This window comes from Bos mutus, chromosome X, assembly GCF_027580195.1.
Source record: "Bos mutus isolate GX-2022 chromosome X, NWIPB_WYAK_1.1, whole genome shotgun sequence".
In the NCBI taxonomy this organism is placed as follows: Eukaryota; Metazoa; Chordata; class Mammalia; order Artiodactyla; family Bovidae; genus Bos; species Bos mutus.
The window spans coordinates 108,237,987-108,256,981 of NC_091646.1; the positions used below are offsets into that span (position 1 = coordinate 108,237,987).

Sequence of the window (18,995 nt, forward strand, 5' to 3'; positions counted from 1 at the left end):
CAAAATCCATTAAACTTCAAGAGCAAAGTATTTCTGAGCACCCTAACCAGCTGGGCCAATCATATTTGGAGGCAACCAGATGTTTTGGTCTGTGTGCTGGCTACCATAAAATACCCCTACCCAACTGTTAAATAATCCCAAATTCTAGAGATCTATCCCATTTTCATTTCAACTGCTTGTGTCCCTATATCCTTTCATTCCTGCCAACTGTGAGTCTCATTTTTCTACTCTGCTTAACTACAACTCTCCTCAACATGAAGTTCTCAACTGATTCATTTACTATCTCCTCTGCACATGGTGCTGTTGGGAACACAATGATACATCACTTAAAGCAGTACTAGGCTCTGTCTCTCAGGAGCTTGCAAACTACTAATATTTGGGAGATAAGAATGACTCACACGAGAAGACTATTTGAATTTACTGCCCTGAAGGATGACATGCCAAATGAGAATGCAGGCAGGTATATAAGATTTCAGAAAAGGAAACAGATTGATATTTGGGGGTAAATATAGTCAGGGCAGTTTCAAATTGGAGTTGTCACCTGAACTCTGGAAGGACCAGTGGGTTGTGATTAAAGAAGGAGGAGGACTTTATAAGCAAGGAGGGATGAGAATGATTCATGGGAGAGAGAAGGAACGGATGAGTCTGGAAAACTAGTCTGGGGCCAGATCAGGGAGGTCTTGTTTTCCTGGTAAATGATCTGACTCTCATCCTATAGGAACCTGAAAAGTCAGGGTTATCAGGACAAGTCTCTTGGATTTTCAAACATTGCTTTATTATTTTTAATTTTGTGGAAACCAGTCCCCATGACCTCTCCATGCAGTATTTAATCATTTTTCTGCTGTCACTTTTAATTCCATTTTTGAGGATATTTTCCCCTCTGGTTGATGAAAATAATATATTTATGGTACAAACTCTCAGCTTCAATGCCTTTATCCCTTAGCAGTCACAACCTGAAAAGTTGCTAATGTCTATTACACTGCATTCAGTTTAATTAACTGTACAAATAGATTGATTCTCTAATACAAAATATTATCTGGAGAGAGAAATAAAAGGATAGGGAAGGAAGCTATGAGAAGCAGAAGCCAGAAGACAAATTTATCTCACTCAGGAAGCCATACTGGTTATCATAACAATAACAAATATTTATAGAGGGCTTTCATCCTGAAGAATCCCAGAGCCCCAGAGCAATGAACACTTGCAATAAATAGATTAAAGGAGCTACTCAGCCATCCAAGAGAGGAAGCCCTCTCTCCCAGGCCCAGTGCAGTAAGTCATTCCTAGGACAGCACTCGATTGTAGCCAAGGGATTTTAAAGGAAGCTGGAGGAACTTCCAAGTGATAAAACCTGGACAGCATGCATAAAGAACACCCCAGAATCTTTCACAGGAGAGCTCCTAGGAGCAACAGGCATGCCCATAGTCAGCTTAAGTCTCTTGTGTTAAGATCACAGCAGCTTCAGAGGCAAGTAAAACTTCACTGATTTGAGATAGATGCAGTCACAAATACCATGAGATACTGTTTTATATTGTGAAACCATAGATTTACCTTACTAACACATACTTCTCAATAAATTAATAAAATAAAATATTTGGTGGAGGATATTAGAGAAAGGCTTACTATCTCTTCAGAAATTCAAGCCACACCATTAATAATGAAGTACATGTTTTTCTGGTTCCATTCCTTGATCTAACGTAAGTAGCCATGTGATCTTGGACAAGTCATTTGGCATCTCTGTATTTCAATTTCATCAAACTAGTTGTGTGTGTGTGTGAGAGAGAGAGAGAGAGAGAGAGAGAGAGAGAGAGAAGGGGAGGGTGGGGGAGGAAGAGAGGGAGGAGAGAGGGAGGGAGAGAGAGAGAGAGAACGAACACGTATTACATAATTCTAACTCTTTTTCCTGCCTTCATGGAGTGGCCACAGGTCATTTGGCTAAAGGCCCCCTTTGGAAACCTGAGAAATACAATTTACTAGGAGGCACAGAGCTCCTTACATAGAAGTTTAAGAAAAAAAAATTTAAAGAGAAGCAGATTACAAGACTGTAGAACTTCAACCAATGGGTAAAATCTACAGACGTTAAGACACTGATGTGTGAACGTGGGCATAAACTAGACAGTAAATGTCACTTAGTCCAGTGATTTTACAATGACTCCTTGGAGAATCAGGCTTCTTCGAGAGCATCTCAGGGGTCACCAAGGGAACCAATCTAATGCTGAAATGTCCTCTACAACATCTTCCCTGCTTTTGAAAAACATCCAGCCTATGTTGGCATCACTGCAGTGACTGAGAGCAATGGAATTGTACTCAGCTACAAAAAAGAACAACATAATGCTATTTGCAGCAACATGGATGAACCTAGAGGCTATCATACTAAGTGAAGTAAGTCAGATAAAGACAAATGTCATTTGATATTGCTTATATGTGAAATATAAAAAAAATCATGCAAATGAACTTATTTACAAAACAGAAACAGACTCACAGACATAGAAAACAAATTTGTTTGTAATTACCAAAGGGAAAAGGGAAGAGGGGAGAAATAAATTGGGAGTTTGGGATTAACAGATACCAATGACTATATATAAAATAGGTAAACAACAAGGTCCTACTGCAAAGGACAGGAAACTATATTCAATATCTTGTAAGAAACTATAATGGAAAAGCATATGTAAAAAGAGGGCCTTCAAGTGCTCTTCACATCAGATATTCTGTATGGGTTTCAATGACATAATAACCCACATTTTATACAGATCAATTTATTCTGAGCCTTTAAGTTGTGCTTTAAATTGACTGTTCTGATTGGAAGCTCTCTTCAGTCAGGCACACTTTCCTTCCCCACCATGGCAGCCTCTTGACAATCCTAATCAAGACTGCAGAATCCAGAGCAAATAAAAGGTCATTTTGCCTAACCCTTAAAGAGATTCCTCTCTCTCCTTCCACAATCAATTCAAGGAAGTTTTATTGAGTACTTGCTATGAGATGATAATATCTGAAAATCACTAAGAACTCCCCATTGCAAAATGAAAGGAAAAAAAACCCCACAAGTTTCTCAGTGTTACACATGTTATATAGGACCTTCAGTATTGTGACTTCCAGCCTAATTTTGAGCCTTATTTCCAGCTATTCAGCCTCCTCTGCCCTCATCCACCCCAGCATGCACACATGAGCCCACATGATATAGGCACACCTGACTGTTTGCTCTTCTCTAAATATATCATGTTATGTGTGTGTGTGTACACACGTGCATGCATGTGTGCAAGTTCCCTTGCACACATGTGTTCATGTGTTCATGCTGTTCCCTCTGTGTGGGAAACTTCAGTCTACCTGGGGGTTCAAAGTCAACTTCCAAATTTAACCCAAATTTCTACCTGAAGCCTTTCCTGCCTCCTCAGTTCCCAAATCAGTTAATCAATCACTCAAATCCACTCCCAAGGCAATACTATTAGAGCATTGAGACATTTATTAGAGAGAAGTGCTTACATGGCAAATGGACTTGTGGGTGCCAAGGGGTAGGTGGGAGGGGGAGGGATGGACTGGGAGTTTGGGAATAGCAGATGCAAACTATTATATATAGAATGGATAAACAACAGGGCCCTACTCCATAGGACAGGGAACTGTATTCAGTATCCTGTGGTAAACCATAATGGAAAAAAATATGAAACAGAATGTGTGTGCACATACATAAATAATGGGGCTTCCTTGGGGCTCAGATGGTAAAGAGTCTGCCTGCATTCCAGAAGACCCAGGTTCAATCCCTGAGTCAGGAAGATCCCCTGGAGAAGGAAATGGCAACTCACTCCAATATTTTTGGCTGGAAAATCCCATGGATGGAGGAGCCTGGTGGGCTACATACAGTCCATGGGGTCACAAAGAGTTGGACATGACTGAGCGACTTCATTTTCACTTTCATATATAACTCAGTTACTCTGAAGTACACCTGAGGCTAATGCAACATTATAAATCAACTATATTTCAATACAATAAATTTTTAAAAAAGATACTTGCTTACAGTTATCTGTAATCCCGCTAGACTCAAAAGCAGAGGCTTTGTCTTCACTATCCTATATTCCCACAACTAGCAGTGTCTGCAACACAGTAGTGTGTGGAAAATGTTGAGGGATGGAAAGAAGGAAGGAAGGAAGGGAGGAATTCCTCCCTTTACTAGACATTGAGCTCCTTCAGGGTAGGGTAGGTACTACATCTTACTCATTTTTGTACCCACAATGGCTTGTACACAGGAGTGTCCATGCATGCGTGCTAAGTCACTTCAGCTGTGTCCCACTCTTTGCAACCTATGGACTGTAGCCCACCAGGCTCCTCTGTCCATGAGATTCTCCAGGCAAGAATACTGGAGTGGGTTGCCATTTCCTCCTCCAGGAGATCTTCCTGACCCAGGGACTGAACTTGTGTCTCCTACATCTCCTGCACTGCAGGCAGATTCTTTACTGCTGAGCCACTGCTGCTGCTGCTGCTGCTGCTGCTTAGTCGCTTCAGTTGTGTCCGACTCTGTGCGACCTCAGAGACGGCAGCCCACCAGGCTCCCCCGTCCCTGGGATTCTCCAGGCAAGAACACTGGAGTGGGTTGCCATTTCCTTCTCCAATGCATGAAAGTGAAAAGTGAAAGGGAAGTCGCTCAGTTGTCTCCAACTCTTAGCGATCCCATGGACTGCAGCCTACCAGGCTCCTCCGTCCATGGGATTTTCTAGGCAAGAGTACTGGAGTGGGGTGCCATTTCCTTCTCTGGCTGAGCCACTAGGGAAGCCCTATACATAGGAGATCTCTGTGAAATTGAAAGCAGGTTAAAAAAAATTATTCTTAAATACAAAATCACTAAATAGCTACACCCCAAGTGCTTACAGCCTAAAAGTAGAATAGTTTAACTGGGAAGGAAAATAGACAACCAACTCCAAGTGCTCTAGAAGTTCATAGAAGGGAGAAGTAAGTGAAGGCTGGATCTGTGTAGGACAACATTTCTCAGGCTGTGATGTGAAGTGAGGAGTTTGTTCAAATGGAGAAGCTGACTGTTGGGCTGCACTCCATAGGCCTGCAAGCCCTGTACTTGCCGAGCTCCATGGCCGAAGAAAGGCCCCAGAGTCAGTGACAGAGGCATCAGTGGTTTAATGGATGGGGAATTTTCACACATCTGAAGAAAGGTCCTGGAGCAACACCTCACTGTGTGGGACTGACAGTGGACAGGACATGGGAGTAGTCTTCACTACCAAGAGGGTGTGTGTGTGTGTGTGAATTGATGTCAGGTTGGCTCATGAATTACCAGGGAAACCAGCAGAGGGGCACTGCACCTTTGATAAGCTCTCCTGGTAGAGCTAAAGGTTAGGACAATCACTAGGTACAGTGATTGTCACTGTGTCACCCCAATCACTAGGTGGGGCCCGAGGCAAGTAGGTAGGTTGTGTACTGGTTAGACTGTATGATTAAGAGGGAAGGTCAGTCATGTGAGTAGGGTGGAGCAGGCACTGGTGGAGCAGGGGATGTACAGAGAGAAAGAGAAGAGCCATCTTGAATGGCCTGATCATAAACCAGTTGAGTAGTCTGGGCGGTTCAGTAGTCTGAGCACCAAAGAATTGATGCTTTTGAACCGTGGTGTTAGAGAAGACTCTTGAGAGTCCCTTGTACTGCAAGGAGATCCAACCAGTCCATCCTAAAGGAAATCAGTCCTGAATGTTCATTGGAAGGACTGATGCTGAAGCTGAAACTCCAATAATTTGGCTACCTGATGTGAAGAATTGACTCATTGGAAAAGACCCTAATGCTGGGAAAGATTGAAGGCAGGAGGAGAAGGGGACGACACAGGATGAGATGGTTGGATGGCATCACTGAACTCAATGGACATGAGTTTGAGAAAGCTCTGGAAGTTGGTGATGGACAGGGAAGCCTGGCATGCTGCAGTCCATGGGGTCTCAAAGAGTCAGACACGACTGAGCGACTGAACTGAACTGAGTCTGGGAGGTGCCCATAAATCAGCATTTCTAATAGACTTCTAAGCAATGCTGATCCTGCTGTGTGGGCACCATACTTGGAGTAGCAGTGAAGATGTAGAAAGCCTTCTTGGAGGAGGCACTTCTTATGCTAGGTGCAACGGGAGGAGCTAAAGTCAGGAAGAACAATATAAGCCAAGTAACAGAAGCAGGAAAGATCAAGTTTAATTAGCAGAGGAGTAAATGGAACCAGGTAAATAGAGCAGAGAGTTCTTATAAGAGCGTAATGAGTGAGAAGGCTAGAGAGACTGAGATCGGACCACATTATTAGCTTCATCAAAGCCTCTTTTGAGGATTCTGGACTTGCCATTGTAAATTCTTAAGAACCTGATGTATCATCTTCACACCTTATATAATTATATAAATGTTTGGTTTATAAAACACATTTCATACACATTAAGGTCATCTGATCCTCACAATAACACGGGGAGTTAGGTTTTGTTTTCATTGCTATTTTACAGGCCAAGGAAACTGAGGCTCACGGAAGTGAAGTTACTTTTCAAAGTTTATCCAAACTTGGATTAGAGACAGTAGCCAAACCAAGTTTTTATGACACCCACTCCAAAGTAATTTTTCATCACATCATGTTGTAGATTGCCACTTTAAAACAGAGGGTCCTGAAAAGGGGCACTTGTGAAATTATCTTCACATTATTTCAATCTTCTCTTTAACTGCAGCTCATTATCTGACTAAGGAAAATCTGCCTTTAGAATTATAATTCTCTGACCCAAAAGGCTATTAATTTCCTTCTATTTAGTAACTGAAGGATTTCTCCCTGTGCCCTCCATTCTCATTGTATGTTAAAGAATGAAATTATTGGAGGAAGAATATGAGGAGGTCCCTGCTAATCTATTTTGTTTGAGAAAATTAAATGGAACCAGTGGGAATCTCTTAATGATAGCATCAGAGTCTCCTCCCACGGGCCTTCTTTTGTACTTTCACTTGCTGTGCATCTTTTGTTTGTATCTCCCAGCCTGGAGACTTGATCACTCTGTTGTTGCTTATTGTGATCTTACAGGAGTCTATTGTTCCCAAATTTCCCTTCTTTAGTGACTTTTTTTGAGACTTGTAGGGCTAGGGGACTGATGCTGTGACATCAGTGTCATCTTTTCCGATGTTTTCTTTTCAGTTGGAAAGAATGAGTTTTACCATGTTGGAATTAAATGGGTCCAAATTCCATCTAAGCAGCTCAGGAATTAAGAGGCACTTTTTCTAGGAAGGAGAGAGAGAGAGATGGACTCAACTGAAAGGTCTACAGAACTTGTATCATTAAACAGGTGATAGAAACCTAGGAGGTTCTTGAACTTATGGTTGCTGGAGAGGAAGGCATAGTTAGGGAATTTGGGATAACCAGCAAGGACCTTACTGTAAAGTACATGGAACTCTGCTCAATGTTATATGGCAGCCTGGATGGGAGGGGGTTTGGCAGAGAATGGATACATATATATGCATGACTGAGTCCTTTCACTGTTTACCTGAAACTACCACAATATTGTTAATCGGCTATACACCCGTACAAAATTAAAACTTTTTTAAAAAAGAAACCTAGGAGGTTCTTAACCAGCATTTCAAATTTGACTAATTTCTAACTTATCAGTTAAATGTTCAGGCAGTACCAAATTAAGCTCATTTGTGTTCATTTTGTTCCTAGCTATTTAGGCAAGAGAATTTTACTGGCTGTGTGGCCATGGGCTAGTCACTTAACCTCTCTGAGCTGCAAGCATCATTATCTGAAAAGGCGATAATGAATTGTGCCTCTCTCGTAGGATAGCTGTGAGGATTAAATGGTATAATTTATACAAAGCACTGACTGGCACCAAAGCAGGAGCTCAGTAAATAATGGCTCGTGCTCTTTTACTCACTGTCATGCTTTCTCTAAAAAGGACATGAAAAGAAACAGACCTGAAGAACACATCCCTCTGACTTTAAAGGCAGGAAACTAAAGAACAGAGCTGTTATCTGATAAACTGCAACTTTAAAGAGCCAAAGCAGATCCTTCTGATCAGTGACTCCTACTTTCTGGACTGACTCATAGTAAGAAATGCACTTTACATAGTTTCACAGAATAATTATTTCCAGCAATGTAATATGAAAGTTTCACTCATCCTACTCCTCTTATCCTTTCCACTCTATTAGGAAACAAATGTTGGTCAGGGTCCAAACAATTGATCAAAAACAAAACAAAACAGGAGGGGTTTCATTCAAACTTTAGTTTGAAAAATACTGATTTAAATGCACCCAAACCAACAACCCAGAAAGAAACTAGATTATCAGTCTTACTCATCCTTCAATTTTAGCTGAAATGCTTCCTCAGAAATCATTCTCGACCTCTCCAGTCTAGAGCATGTTCCTTTGTTATATGCTGCTGTAGGATCATGTTCCTCAAGCACTCACTGCAGTTAAAAACTGTGTATCAGTGATTTTTTTATTATATATAATCCACAACAGAATATAAGGTCCACAGAATATAAGCAACTTTGTCCATCTTTTTCGTTAGTACATTTCAGTATATAACCCAGTCCAGCACCTGGCACATAGTAAGAACTCTATAAATATGTGCTGAATTAATGAATGAATGAGCAAACTAATAAATAAGTGAATGAATGAATGAAAATGCTCATAAATCCACATGTAAACCTAGTAAGTTATTAACCTACTATGGAATAATTAGTTGGCTTTACTTTCCAAAGTGAAAGATGTTGTGATGAGGTTCTGTTAAAAATTGTCTCTTCTAATAGACTGTAAACTCCATGAGTGCCAGAATCATGTCTGATTTTGCTCCCTATTGCACCCCAGAACCAGTAGAGTCTGTGGCAAACAGAAGATGCTTCAAAAAGTTTTGTTGCATTAGTAACAAATTTACAGATGAGGCCTCTGGAAAATTTCCAAATTTCATGGAAGTTTTCCAAGATGAACCTAGTGACTGCCAATGGTCTCATGCATTAAGCCTTTAGCAGTACAGATATCACAGAATGTCAGAGGTGGAAGAGATGTTATACATGTACCAGCAGTCAGCTAGCTTTTTGTTTTTTACAAAGGGTCAAATGGTCAATGCCTTCAGCTTTGTATGCCATACGGTCTCTGTCACAACTACTTAACTGTGCCATTGTGTGCAAAACAGACCATAGACAATACGACATGAATAGGCATAGCTGTGTTCCAACAAAATTTTACTTACAAAAAACAGGTGGCAGACTACATTTGGCTGCAGTTTGCTGACCTTAACTAACTCAACTGTCATATTCTATAGGTGAGAAGAGAGAGGGGCTATTTCTCCATAGGGAAATGGCTTGTTTAAGGCCACACTACTAATAAAGGACAAAGTGGGGACTTTCGCAACTTTAGTTCTCAGGACATCGCAGCCATGTTTTAGGGTATGTCTGCTTCAATCCTGGTGTTGGTCCTATACTGCTTTGTTTATTGAAGCTAACAGACTTTGCCTTAAATTTGATTTGCACTGGTGGTTTTTCATCTTTGTTGTTGTTGTTTAGTCGCTGAGTCATGTCTGACTTCTGCAATCCCATGGACTGTAGCCTGCCAGGCTCCTCTGTTCATGGGATTTCCAAGGTAAGAATACTGGAGTGCAGTTGCTGTTTCCTTCTCCAGGGGATCTCCCCGACCCAGGGATTGAACCTGGGTCTCCTGCATTGGTAGGCGGGTGCTTTACCACATTGGTTGGTAGGTGGGAGCCACCAGGGAAGCCCAGTTTTTCATCTTTACTCTTTATTATATCATCCATGTAGTCTAAAATCCTTGGGAGTGATCAGCTTCATAGAAAGATTTTACAACTCCTTCTATTTTATTTAGGTGCCTGGAGTTCTGCCTCTTCACGTTTTCAGAGAGTATATACTAGGTTCTCTAAGGCAAAAATTCTGACATATGGTATTAAAGGGCTGGATGGGCAATTAGGAGACAAGGGCTCTGTCACGTCATGTCCTACCATACACCTTACCCAATTCTCACAAATTGTTCAGTAGCTGAGATTCACTGAGTTCCTACTGTATACACAGTACTCTGTTAGGCTTGGGAAGGGAGGAATGATGAGAATGAGAATATTAATACCAGTCAACTTGTCTAGGTTCTGACTATATGTCAAGGGCATTATATACAGCTTTGTTAAAACCTCATCAAGGGATTTCCCTGATTGTCCAGTGGCTAAGACTCTGTGCTACCAATGCAGGGGGCCTAGGTTCGATCCCTGGTCAGGGAACTAGATCCCACACACTGCAACTAAGAGTTCAATGCTGCAACTAAAACATCCTGCATGCCGCAATTAAGACCTAGAGTAGCCAAATAAATAAAAATATATTTTAAAAAACCTCTTCACAACTCTTTAAGGAAGGATCAGATAGACTAAACTGCTTGGATTGAAACTCAGCTTGGTTCATGTTGAAACCCTGGGCTGTCTTTACCACATTTCAAGTCCTCAAGGCCATTTATTCCTTTGTCGTTGTTTAGTTGCCAAGTCGTGTCTGACTCTTTGTGACCCCCTGGACTGCAGCACACCAGGCTTCCCTGTCAATCACCAACTCCCGGAGTTTACTCAAACTCATGTCCATTGAGTCGGTGATGCCATCCAGCCATCTCATCCTCTGTCATCCCCTTCTCCTCCTGTCTTCAATCTTTCCCATCATCAGGGTCTTTTCCAATGAGTCAGCAGTTCGCATCAGGTGGCCAAAGTACTGGAGCTTCAGCTTCAGCATCAGTCCTTCCAAAGAGTATTCAGAATTGATTTCCTTTAAGATTGACTGCTTTGATCTCCTTGCTTTCCAAGGGACTCTTAAGAGTCTTCTCCAGCACCACAGTTCTAAAGCATCAACTCTTAAGTGCTCTGCTTTTTTTATGGTCCAGCTCTCACATCCGTAATGGCTACTGGAAAGACCATAACCTTAACTATATGGACCTTTGTTGGCAAAGTATTTATTCTTTAATATCCTTCTAAGCATTGGAGGTGAAAAACTCAAAACATCTAGCCCAGTGTCCAGCACACAGTATACACTCATCTGTTCTCATTACTCATCATGCTCCCTCATCCACAGACAGTCTCCAACAACATGGAACCTTCCAACACTCCTACAACTAGCAATCTAGATCACTGTGCCTTTACACAAGCTGTCTATTCTTCTTGGAATGCTTCCACCACATATCCTCTGCTCTACCAACCCTCAGCTCAAATGTCTCCTCTTCTGGGACACTTTCCTGACACATCTGGAGACACTGAATCAGATTCCCTTCATCTTCTCCCATTCAGCACTTCGTTCAGATCTCTATTATTGGACCTAGTAAAGCATTTGTTCTCTGGTTTATCACATTAAGAACTCCACTGAGACAGGGATTGTCTTACCGGTTTCCTTTTAAAAATAACATCTATTGTGTGTTTTGATACAGAAAAGTATAAAAAAGGGGCAAATAACCATAATTCATCTCTCAGAAACCTCTTTTGGTTTTTAAGAAAATAGAGCAATATGGGAACAAACTTGGAAAATGCAAACTCTACAAAAAAGGTACAAAATGACAAGTAAAACTCTTCCAACACCCAACCCTCACCCTAAAAGAATTCTTTAATAACAGTTGCTTACATAGCCTACCAAAAATACATTTGTATGTATATGTCAGAATATATATATATATATATATATATATATACACACACACACACATATAGATATATGTGTGTGTGCTCAGTTGTATCCAACTCTGTGACCCCAGGGGCTCTACCCACCAGGCTCCTCTCTCCATGGAATTTTCCAGGCAAGAATACTGAAGCAGGTTGCCATTTCCCTCTCCATGGGATGAATCTTCCTGACCCAGGGATTGAACCCATGTCTCGTGTCCCCTGCATTGGCAGGTGGATTCTTTACCACTGTACCACCTGGGAAACATATATATATATATATAATTGAAATGTCTTTTTTTCACAAAAGTTTTCTAAACACAATATTATATACCTAAACTTTCCCCCTTAATTATGTATCTCAGAAAATTTTTTTTCAAGTCATCAAATATAGATCAAGCTTATTTTTTTAAGTAGCTGTATGTGATATTATTTGGGATGAATGTAAGTTAGCTAATCAGTATTCTATCTATGGGCATGCAGGTTTTCCTTGATCTTGCTGTTATAAGTGACACTGCAATAAAAATCCATATGGTAGCTTCTTGTGATGTGGGGAAGTACCATATTCCATTGAATCAAAGGTGCATCCCAATCGCACAAATATTAAAATGTATATAAAATGCATATATATAAGTGTGAAAATTTAGAATTGATGCAATATGGTATATTTGTGGAATAGTCTCCAAGAAGTGGAATTGACGGGTCAATGAGTACATGAATTTAAATTTTTGACACGTGTTGCTAAATTTCCCCCACAAAAAGGCTACATCAATTTTCACTCCTACCAGCAAGGTCTGAGATCTACCATTTTCCCACACTCTTGCCAACACTTGGCAGTAACCAATGTTTTAATTGCCAAAGAAAGTGATTGTACCTAACTTACATTCATAAAGTGCGGTTTGAGAATTGTTGCACTAAATGCCCTCTCAAACTTTCAACCTTGAAATACTCTGACTTCCTGTGAAATTTCAACCACTAATTGGCTTTAGCAAATTAGAAGTTTACAAGTAAAGCCATTCAAGGAGAAAGTTTTCTCTTCAAAGCAGCATCTGTGAGCCAAAGCACAGCAAGATAGACAATAAGGCCAGATGCAGGGTTGGAGATTTTATGCAAGAAAAACACTGCCTTCTTCCATAGGAGCAGCTGAAATCACTCAGATTTGAAGCAAGAGTTCAGCTCTCTCTGCCCCCTCTCCTAACCTTGCTTAGCTGATTGTCTTCTCAGATTTCTGGACCATTGTTTCAGCCAGCCCACAAATCTGCCCCCAGTCAGGCATCTTCTGGGAAAGGATCTATCGTCTCTAGAAAAATGCTGTCTCATTTTATCCATTGCTCTGGACATCTAGGTAACAAAAACCCGCACTTGAGAGCAAGGTGCTTTTAGGTGACTTCTTAGCTTTGAGCTGTCATTGGCACTGTTGTCTCCTTGGTGTGGAGGTGGGTGACTTTTCATCTTCCCATAGGTCTTGGTTGATACCAAGAGTAAGATAGCAAATGCGGTTCCTCACGTGAGAGGAGTGAGTTCATTGAGATCTTCAGCAGAGTGTCCACATAATCCAATGGCCCAGAGAAGAACAGACAGACAGAAGCTGCTTATTTTATTCAACACATACATATTGAGCAACTACCAAGTACCAGGCTAGTGGTGCAGCATTGAACACCCCAAGCTCCTGCCTCTGTGGAGCCTATATTGTGTTTGTAATGGGAGGACCTGGGGGTTAGGGGGCATGGAAAGGATACAACAAAGAAACTAACTCAAATATATAGTATGGCAGATGGTGACTAGTCTTACAAAGTAGGGGAAGGGCATAAGGACAACCAGGGGTTGGTTAAGTGTTAGTCGCTCAGTCCTGTGTGACTCTTTGTGACCCCATGGACCATAGCCCACCAGACTCCTCTGTCCATGGGATTCTCCAGGCAAGAATACTGGAGTGGGTTACCATTTCCTCCTCCAGGGGCTCTTCCCAACCCAGGGATCGAACCTGGGTCTCCTGCATTGCAGGCAGATTCTTTACCATCTGAGCTACCAGAGAAGTACAGGGGTTGGTTAAGTTATTTATTTAATATTATGCCTGGCCCAGTGCCAAGTATGTTCCATACATGATGAAATGAAAGACAGGGAAAAGAAGAACACAGGATGGGGGAGGAAGGGAGCTACTCTGCTTAGCTTAAGCTTATCTTTTAGAATCAGTTTGAGGGCTGACACTGTCCAGCTTCAATACAGAGTAGGGGGACACACAAAACAGAGAGCACCGAGAAGTGAACCACTTCTCAGGTTTTCACACATTTAGGTCTTCCTCATAGTATATCCTGTGAATTTATTTTTGTGGCTGTTTCAAGATCAGACATACTCCTACTCTGATATTAAGCACAATGCAGATCCCAAATACAAACCTATCCTCTTCAGGATTATATAATTTCTTTTCTTCCAATCACACATATAACTAAGTATATTAGTTACTGAGAAGAAAAACTTGAATGCAAGAGGTATATACAGTGGTAGAGGTTGCATGTGTCAAAAAAATAAATAAATAAATAAAAAAATAAAATGGGTGAGTAGCATAGAGAGCTATGGGTTAGATTAATGTGGACCATGACCGAGGTGCTGTTTGGAAAAAAGACCAGCATGGGAGGTGAGGAAGAAGAGTGTGTGACTAAGTGTAAAAGATGAAAAAAAGAACAAAAGCTGGGGTTGGAGGGGCGGGGAATCAGTTGAGCTGCCACTGAGATCATGGGAAACAATTAAAAAAGTGAATTCTCCTCTTTGCTTCCTTTGCACAGACCGAAACCCCCACCCTCAAACAAGCATTATACAAAACAAGCGAAAGGGTTAGTTAATGCGCTTTTCAAGTGATTTGCAAATCAAGGAAACTAATAGTTATTTTTCTCATTGAGGAAGGCTGGTTCTCTCAACATCAAAGAATGGCCTCTCTTTTCAACGAGGCAGCTTCCCATAGCAGTACCTGGCTCCCTTAATCTCAGTAACTACAATAAATGCACAAGCCCCCTTTTGTGTGGAACTCCTATCTAATCAAATGAATCACCAAACAGATCTTTGCCTAACATATCTGAGTAACAGAGCCAAAGTCTTTACCAGAGCAGAGGCCCCCCAGTAAGCCCCTGTGAGCAAGAGGAAGAAGGGCAGTCAGGGCTGCCTGGCTATGGGAAATGGCTTCCTCAGTATCCTCTGAAAACTCTTTATACTGACAGAAATTAAATCAGTTATACCCACAGGCATTTGAAGGACAAGGATATGGTCCAACTCTCTCCATTTAGATTGACTAGGACCAGGCAGATCCAGATACTGACAAATTGAAAATAGCAGAGATGCTTCAAAACCTGTTTTCTGGGGAGCTGAGGAAGTCTAATTGTGTTGGGGGAGGGGCTGTTGTGTAAGCTGACACGGAGGCCCTCAATTTAAAGATGATAAAAGCTCAGTCTCTAAGGAGGAGCTAAAGAGGCCCCTTTGTGTTATCTAACTTGTCTAGCAAAACAGTCAAGACAAATCAGGGCTTCAGTAATTGGGAGCTATAAATGACCACCATTTATTGAGTGCTTATGGCAAGCCAGGTGGGTACAATGTGCTTTGCTCAGATTAACTCATTTAGTTTTCAAAACAAGTCTATTAAGAATATAGTATTGTATTGGTTTTGCCATATATCAACATGAATCTGCCACGGTAAAATAAAATAAAATAAAAAGTTTTGGCTAAAAAAAAAGAATATAGTATTATGATTCCAGTTTGAGTTAGAAAGTTTTGGCTCAGAGGTTATAAAACTTGCCTGAAACCACAACCAAGTGGATAAAATGGGATTCAAACCCTGGCCAGGTATAGTCAATTGCAAAGCTTATGTCCCTTCTACTACATAATACCACCTCCCCTTAAATTTAGTTGATTTGATACAGAATTTTCTCTCATGTGTTTTTTCTCCATGACTGGTTTGCCTTATTCTGGTCCTGAGTTATTTTTAAAAATATTTATTTGGCTCTGCTAGGTCTTAGTTTCAACATGTGAGACCTTTAGTTTCCACATGTAGGACCTAGTTCCCAGATGAGAGATCAAACCTGGACCCCATGCATTAGGAGTCAGAGTCTTAGCCACTGGATCACCAGGGAAATCCCTGGTTCTGGCCATTATAATGGAGGTGCCTTCATGATGTTCATTCCTCTGCCTTGTATTCTTTCTTTCTTCAGCCATGAAACCTATTGAGAACTTGAGAACCTGACTGGATTTAAATTTTTAAACTCACATCTCTGAGGAAGCTTTTAAATCCTAGAGTGCTGTAGTTGGAAGTCCCTTATGTGGTCCCAAGGGCTTCCCACATGGCACAATGGTAAAGAATCTGCCTGCAATGCTGGAGACACAGGTTAGATCCCTGGGTTGGGAAGATTCCCTGGAGAAGGAAACAGCAACCTGTTCTAGCGTTCTTGCTAGAACACTAGAAAACCCATGGATAGAGGAGCCTGGCAGGCTACATACAGTCCATGGGGTCACAGAGAGTCGGACAAGACTGAATGACTGAGCATACACATGTGGTCCCAAACCTTGCAATGTGGAGGGGTGACCTAAAATTCTGAGTGCAGAATAAAGTTTGCATCAGGACTAAACCCAGTTTTACTGAATCCCAGTCCATAACTCTTTTTCCTACAGTCTCCTCCTCCTCATTTCCCCACCCTCTTCCTTGATTAAGCTCTCCTTCCATGATAAAGCCCATTACATGTCCCTCCGAAGTCCATCCTACACATTTCATCTTGCTCATTACCATCCAAAGCAAGACGTCTACATCAGTCAAACCTGTCACCTTGTGCCCACTTCACTGCTCATTTACTGGAGAGTCCCTTCTCACATATGCATAATGTTTGTGGCTTTCAATTTGTTTTTTATAACTAGCTTAACCTTCTCAGGAGAAGGCAATGGCAACCCACTCCAGTACTCTTGCCTGGAAAATCCCATGGACGGAGGAGCCTGGTGGGCTGCAGTCCATGGGGTCGTGAAGAGTCCGACACGACTAAGTGACTTCCCTTTCACTTTTCACTTTCATGCATTGGAGAAGGAAATGGCAACCCACTCCAGTGTTCTTGCCTGGAGAATCCCAGGGACGGGAGCCTGGTGGGCTGCCATCTATGGGGTCACACAGAGTTGGACACGACTGAAGTGACTTAGCAGCAGCAACCTTCTCAGATCCATTAGCTCTTTTTAAAAATGCTCTTTTGTATTCTTCCATAGCCCCATAGGCCTTAAAAGTGTTTAGTAAACATAGGTTAAATCAACAAATATTGTCTCCTTGGAAAAAACAAATGTTGGCTAAAATAATGTATCTCCCCCTGAGAGAAAAGAAAACCGGGTAAAAAGACTCCTTATCACTTCTCATTAGAATTTGACAAAATATACACTAATTAGTCCTTCAAAAAGGTGCAGATAAGAGCTTGTGGATGCTAATTAACCTCAGGTCCCACACAGACTAAAGGCAGAGAATTGGGAAAATATCTCAAGCAAATTTTGTTTTCAAGAGTGTATGGTTACGTGAAAACCAAACATAACGTGTTTACCATATATATTTAACTGCTGTAGTGAGTGAGCCAGAGTACAAGCAAAGAAATTATGAAAACAAGGCAGTTCATCTTTGAAGCAGCTCACTAACTGCTTCATTCTCAAAAGACCTTTTTGAGGTAGGAAAGTATTATTATTCCATACTTGAACAACTGGGAAACTGAGACATCCAGGTTAAGTGACTTGAGGGGCGAGGGGCAGGGGGGTGGTGCTAACCTTAGCTGATGAATATATACCCAGCAAGGATACCCTACACATTTGTTTACTGTTCATAAATCACTAATAGGATGGTCCCTAACGTACAGGTGTCCTTGACATTTCAGTCTTGGAAAGTAATTGTCAAGGGGTATAAATCAAATCCTATTTTCAATACAGAGAGAAGGTTCCCAGTGGTAACTGAATTCTTTACTAAACAGCCCCCTCATTTATTCATTTGGTAAATAACCTCCTGCCTTTTTAATCACAAAGTCCTTGGATGAACAGTCTGACCAAAGAAAAAGAGCTACAATCTACCAGTATAATTCACAAAAGAGCAACAATTTCGGGTGTTTTTTCCCGAAATGTTAATAACTACTTCATTCATTATACTGATTAGAACCTCATGCTTGCTCTAGGGTGGGAGTAAGGGTTGACCAACCATAACACAGAAGGATTGTTATTATTAGCACTTGGCAGAATTTCATTCAGCTATTTGAAATCAGGAGAGAGTTCTCTGATCCATTTTAAAAAGGCTCACGCCTCTTTAATAAAATTTCCAAAAGTATTTTCAATGTGTTAAGTAAGTAAACTGGAAAGAAAGTGCAATGAAGTTATCTTTTTGAAGTTGTCTGTCCCCTGGAAACCATTACCATCCATCTAAGTTAGCTCAAGGACTTAGTATCATTTTAAGTAATCAAGGGAAAGGCTTGGGCTTTTTAATCTAATTGCCATCTCCAGGGAAGTGCCTTCTTCACTCAGTTAGGTTGAAAGAGAAGAGCATCTCTAGAGATTAAGATGTGAATGATTTGGGCTGTAGAATTTTCAATCATTTTGATGGTGCTTGTCTCAGGAATTAGGGAGAATTTCCCCCCAAATTTGGCATGTAATGAAAAATGCTGACCTGTGTGGGCAGGTGTAACAATCTACTTCGTTGGGGAACGTTACTAATCTGTGATGCCTGGTATGCTTCTCCTTAACATTTTAAGGGCTACAAATTGCTGATCACAAGAATGTGGACTAATTTGACTGGAAAATGTAAGAAAGAATATTATTCCCAAAGATTTTTTCTGAGCTGTCTGGGGAAGAGAATTTTTATCATCAGAATCAGTGAGATTTTATAAACTTAACATGCTATCTGAGATTCTCGGGAAATTCTTGCTTTTAACACCCTTATTTGTATTCTGGTATAGAATAGTTGCCACTACTTATTCCAACACTATCTTTTCTTCAGGTATCTTACTATACCAGTCAGGCCTCTCCCTGGTTTCCAGCCTTTGCAGTTTTCCCTTTTGTGGCCATTTACTTATCACCTGCAGTTTCAGCCAGGCTCCAACCCCTAGGATTAATCTAAATAATAGTTGAGAAAGAAGGAGCATTTAAAGAGCCCTAACTCAACTCCTTCGTCTATAGTCATTACTGGGTCACTGTCATTGCCAGTCTGGCCCTAACTTTGTATCTCAGTTCTTACAGTTTGATGACTCTGCTGTTAGGTTCACTCCAGCAAGCTTCAATAAGCATCTATTATGTGCCAGGTACTCTAGTTAGGCCTTGGAGATAGCTCAGCTTAGGTTTCAGATGTGAAATCTTAAAATATCATAGAATTTTTTTTTCAGAGCTAGGGTGCCATGAGAATCTAAAAG

The 18,995-nt window shown here is 41.1% G+C and overlaps 1 protein-coding gene and 1 non-coding gene across 3 annotated transcripts in view; one reads left to right on the plus strand and one right to left on the minus strand.

Moving 5' to 3' along the window:
• The window catches only part of COL4A6 (collagen type IV alpha 6 chain), a 336,867-nt gene that overhangs the window by 244,859 nt on the left and 73,013 nt on the right, over nucleotides 1–18,995 (minus strand). The gene's annotated exons all lie outside the window — the stretch shown is intronic.
• Nucleotides 10,131–10,203, plus strand: TRNAG-ACC (transfer RNA glycine (anticodon ACC)). The gene has a single exon. It is a non-coding gene; the product is annotated as a tRNA-Gly (tRNA).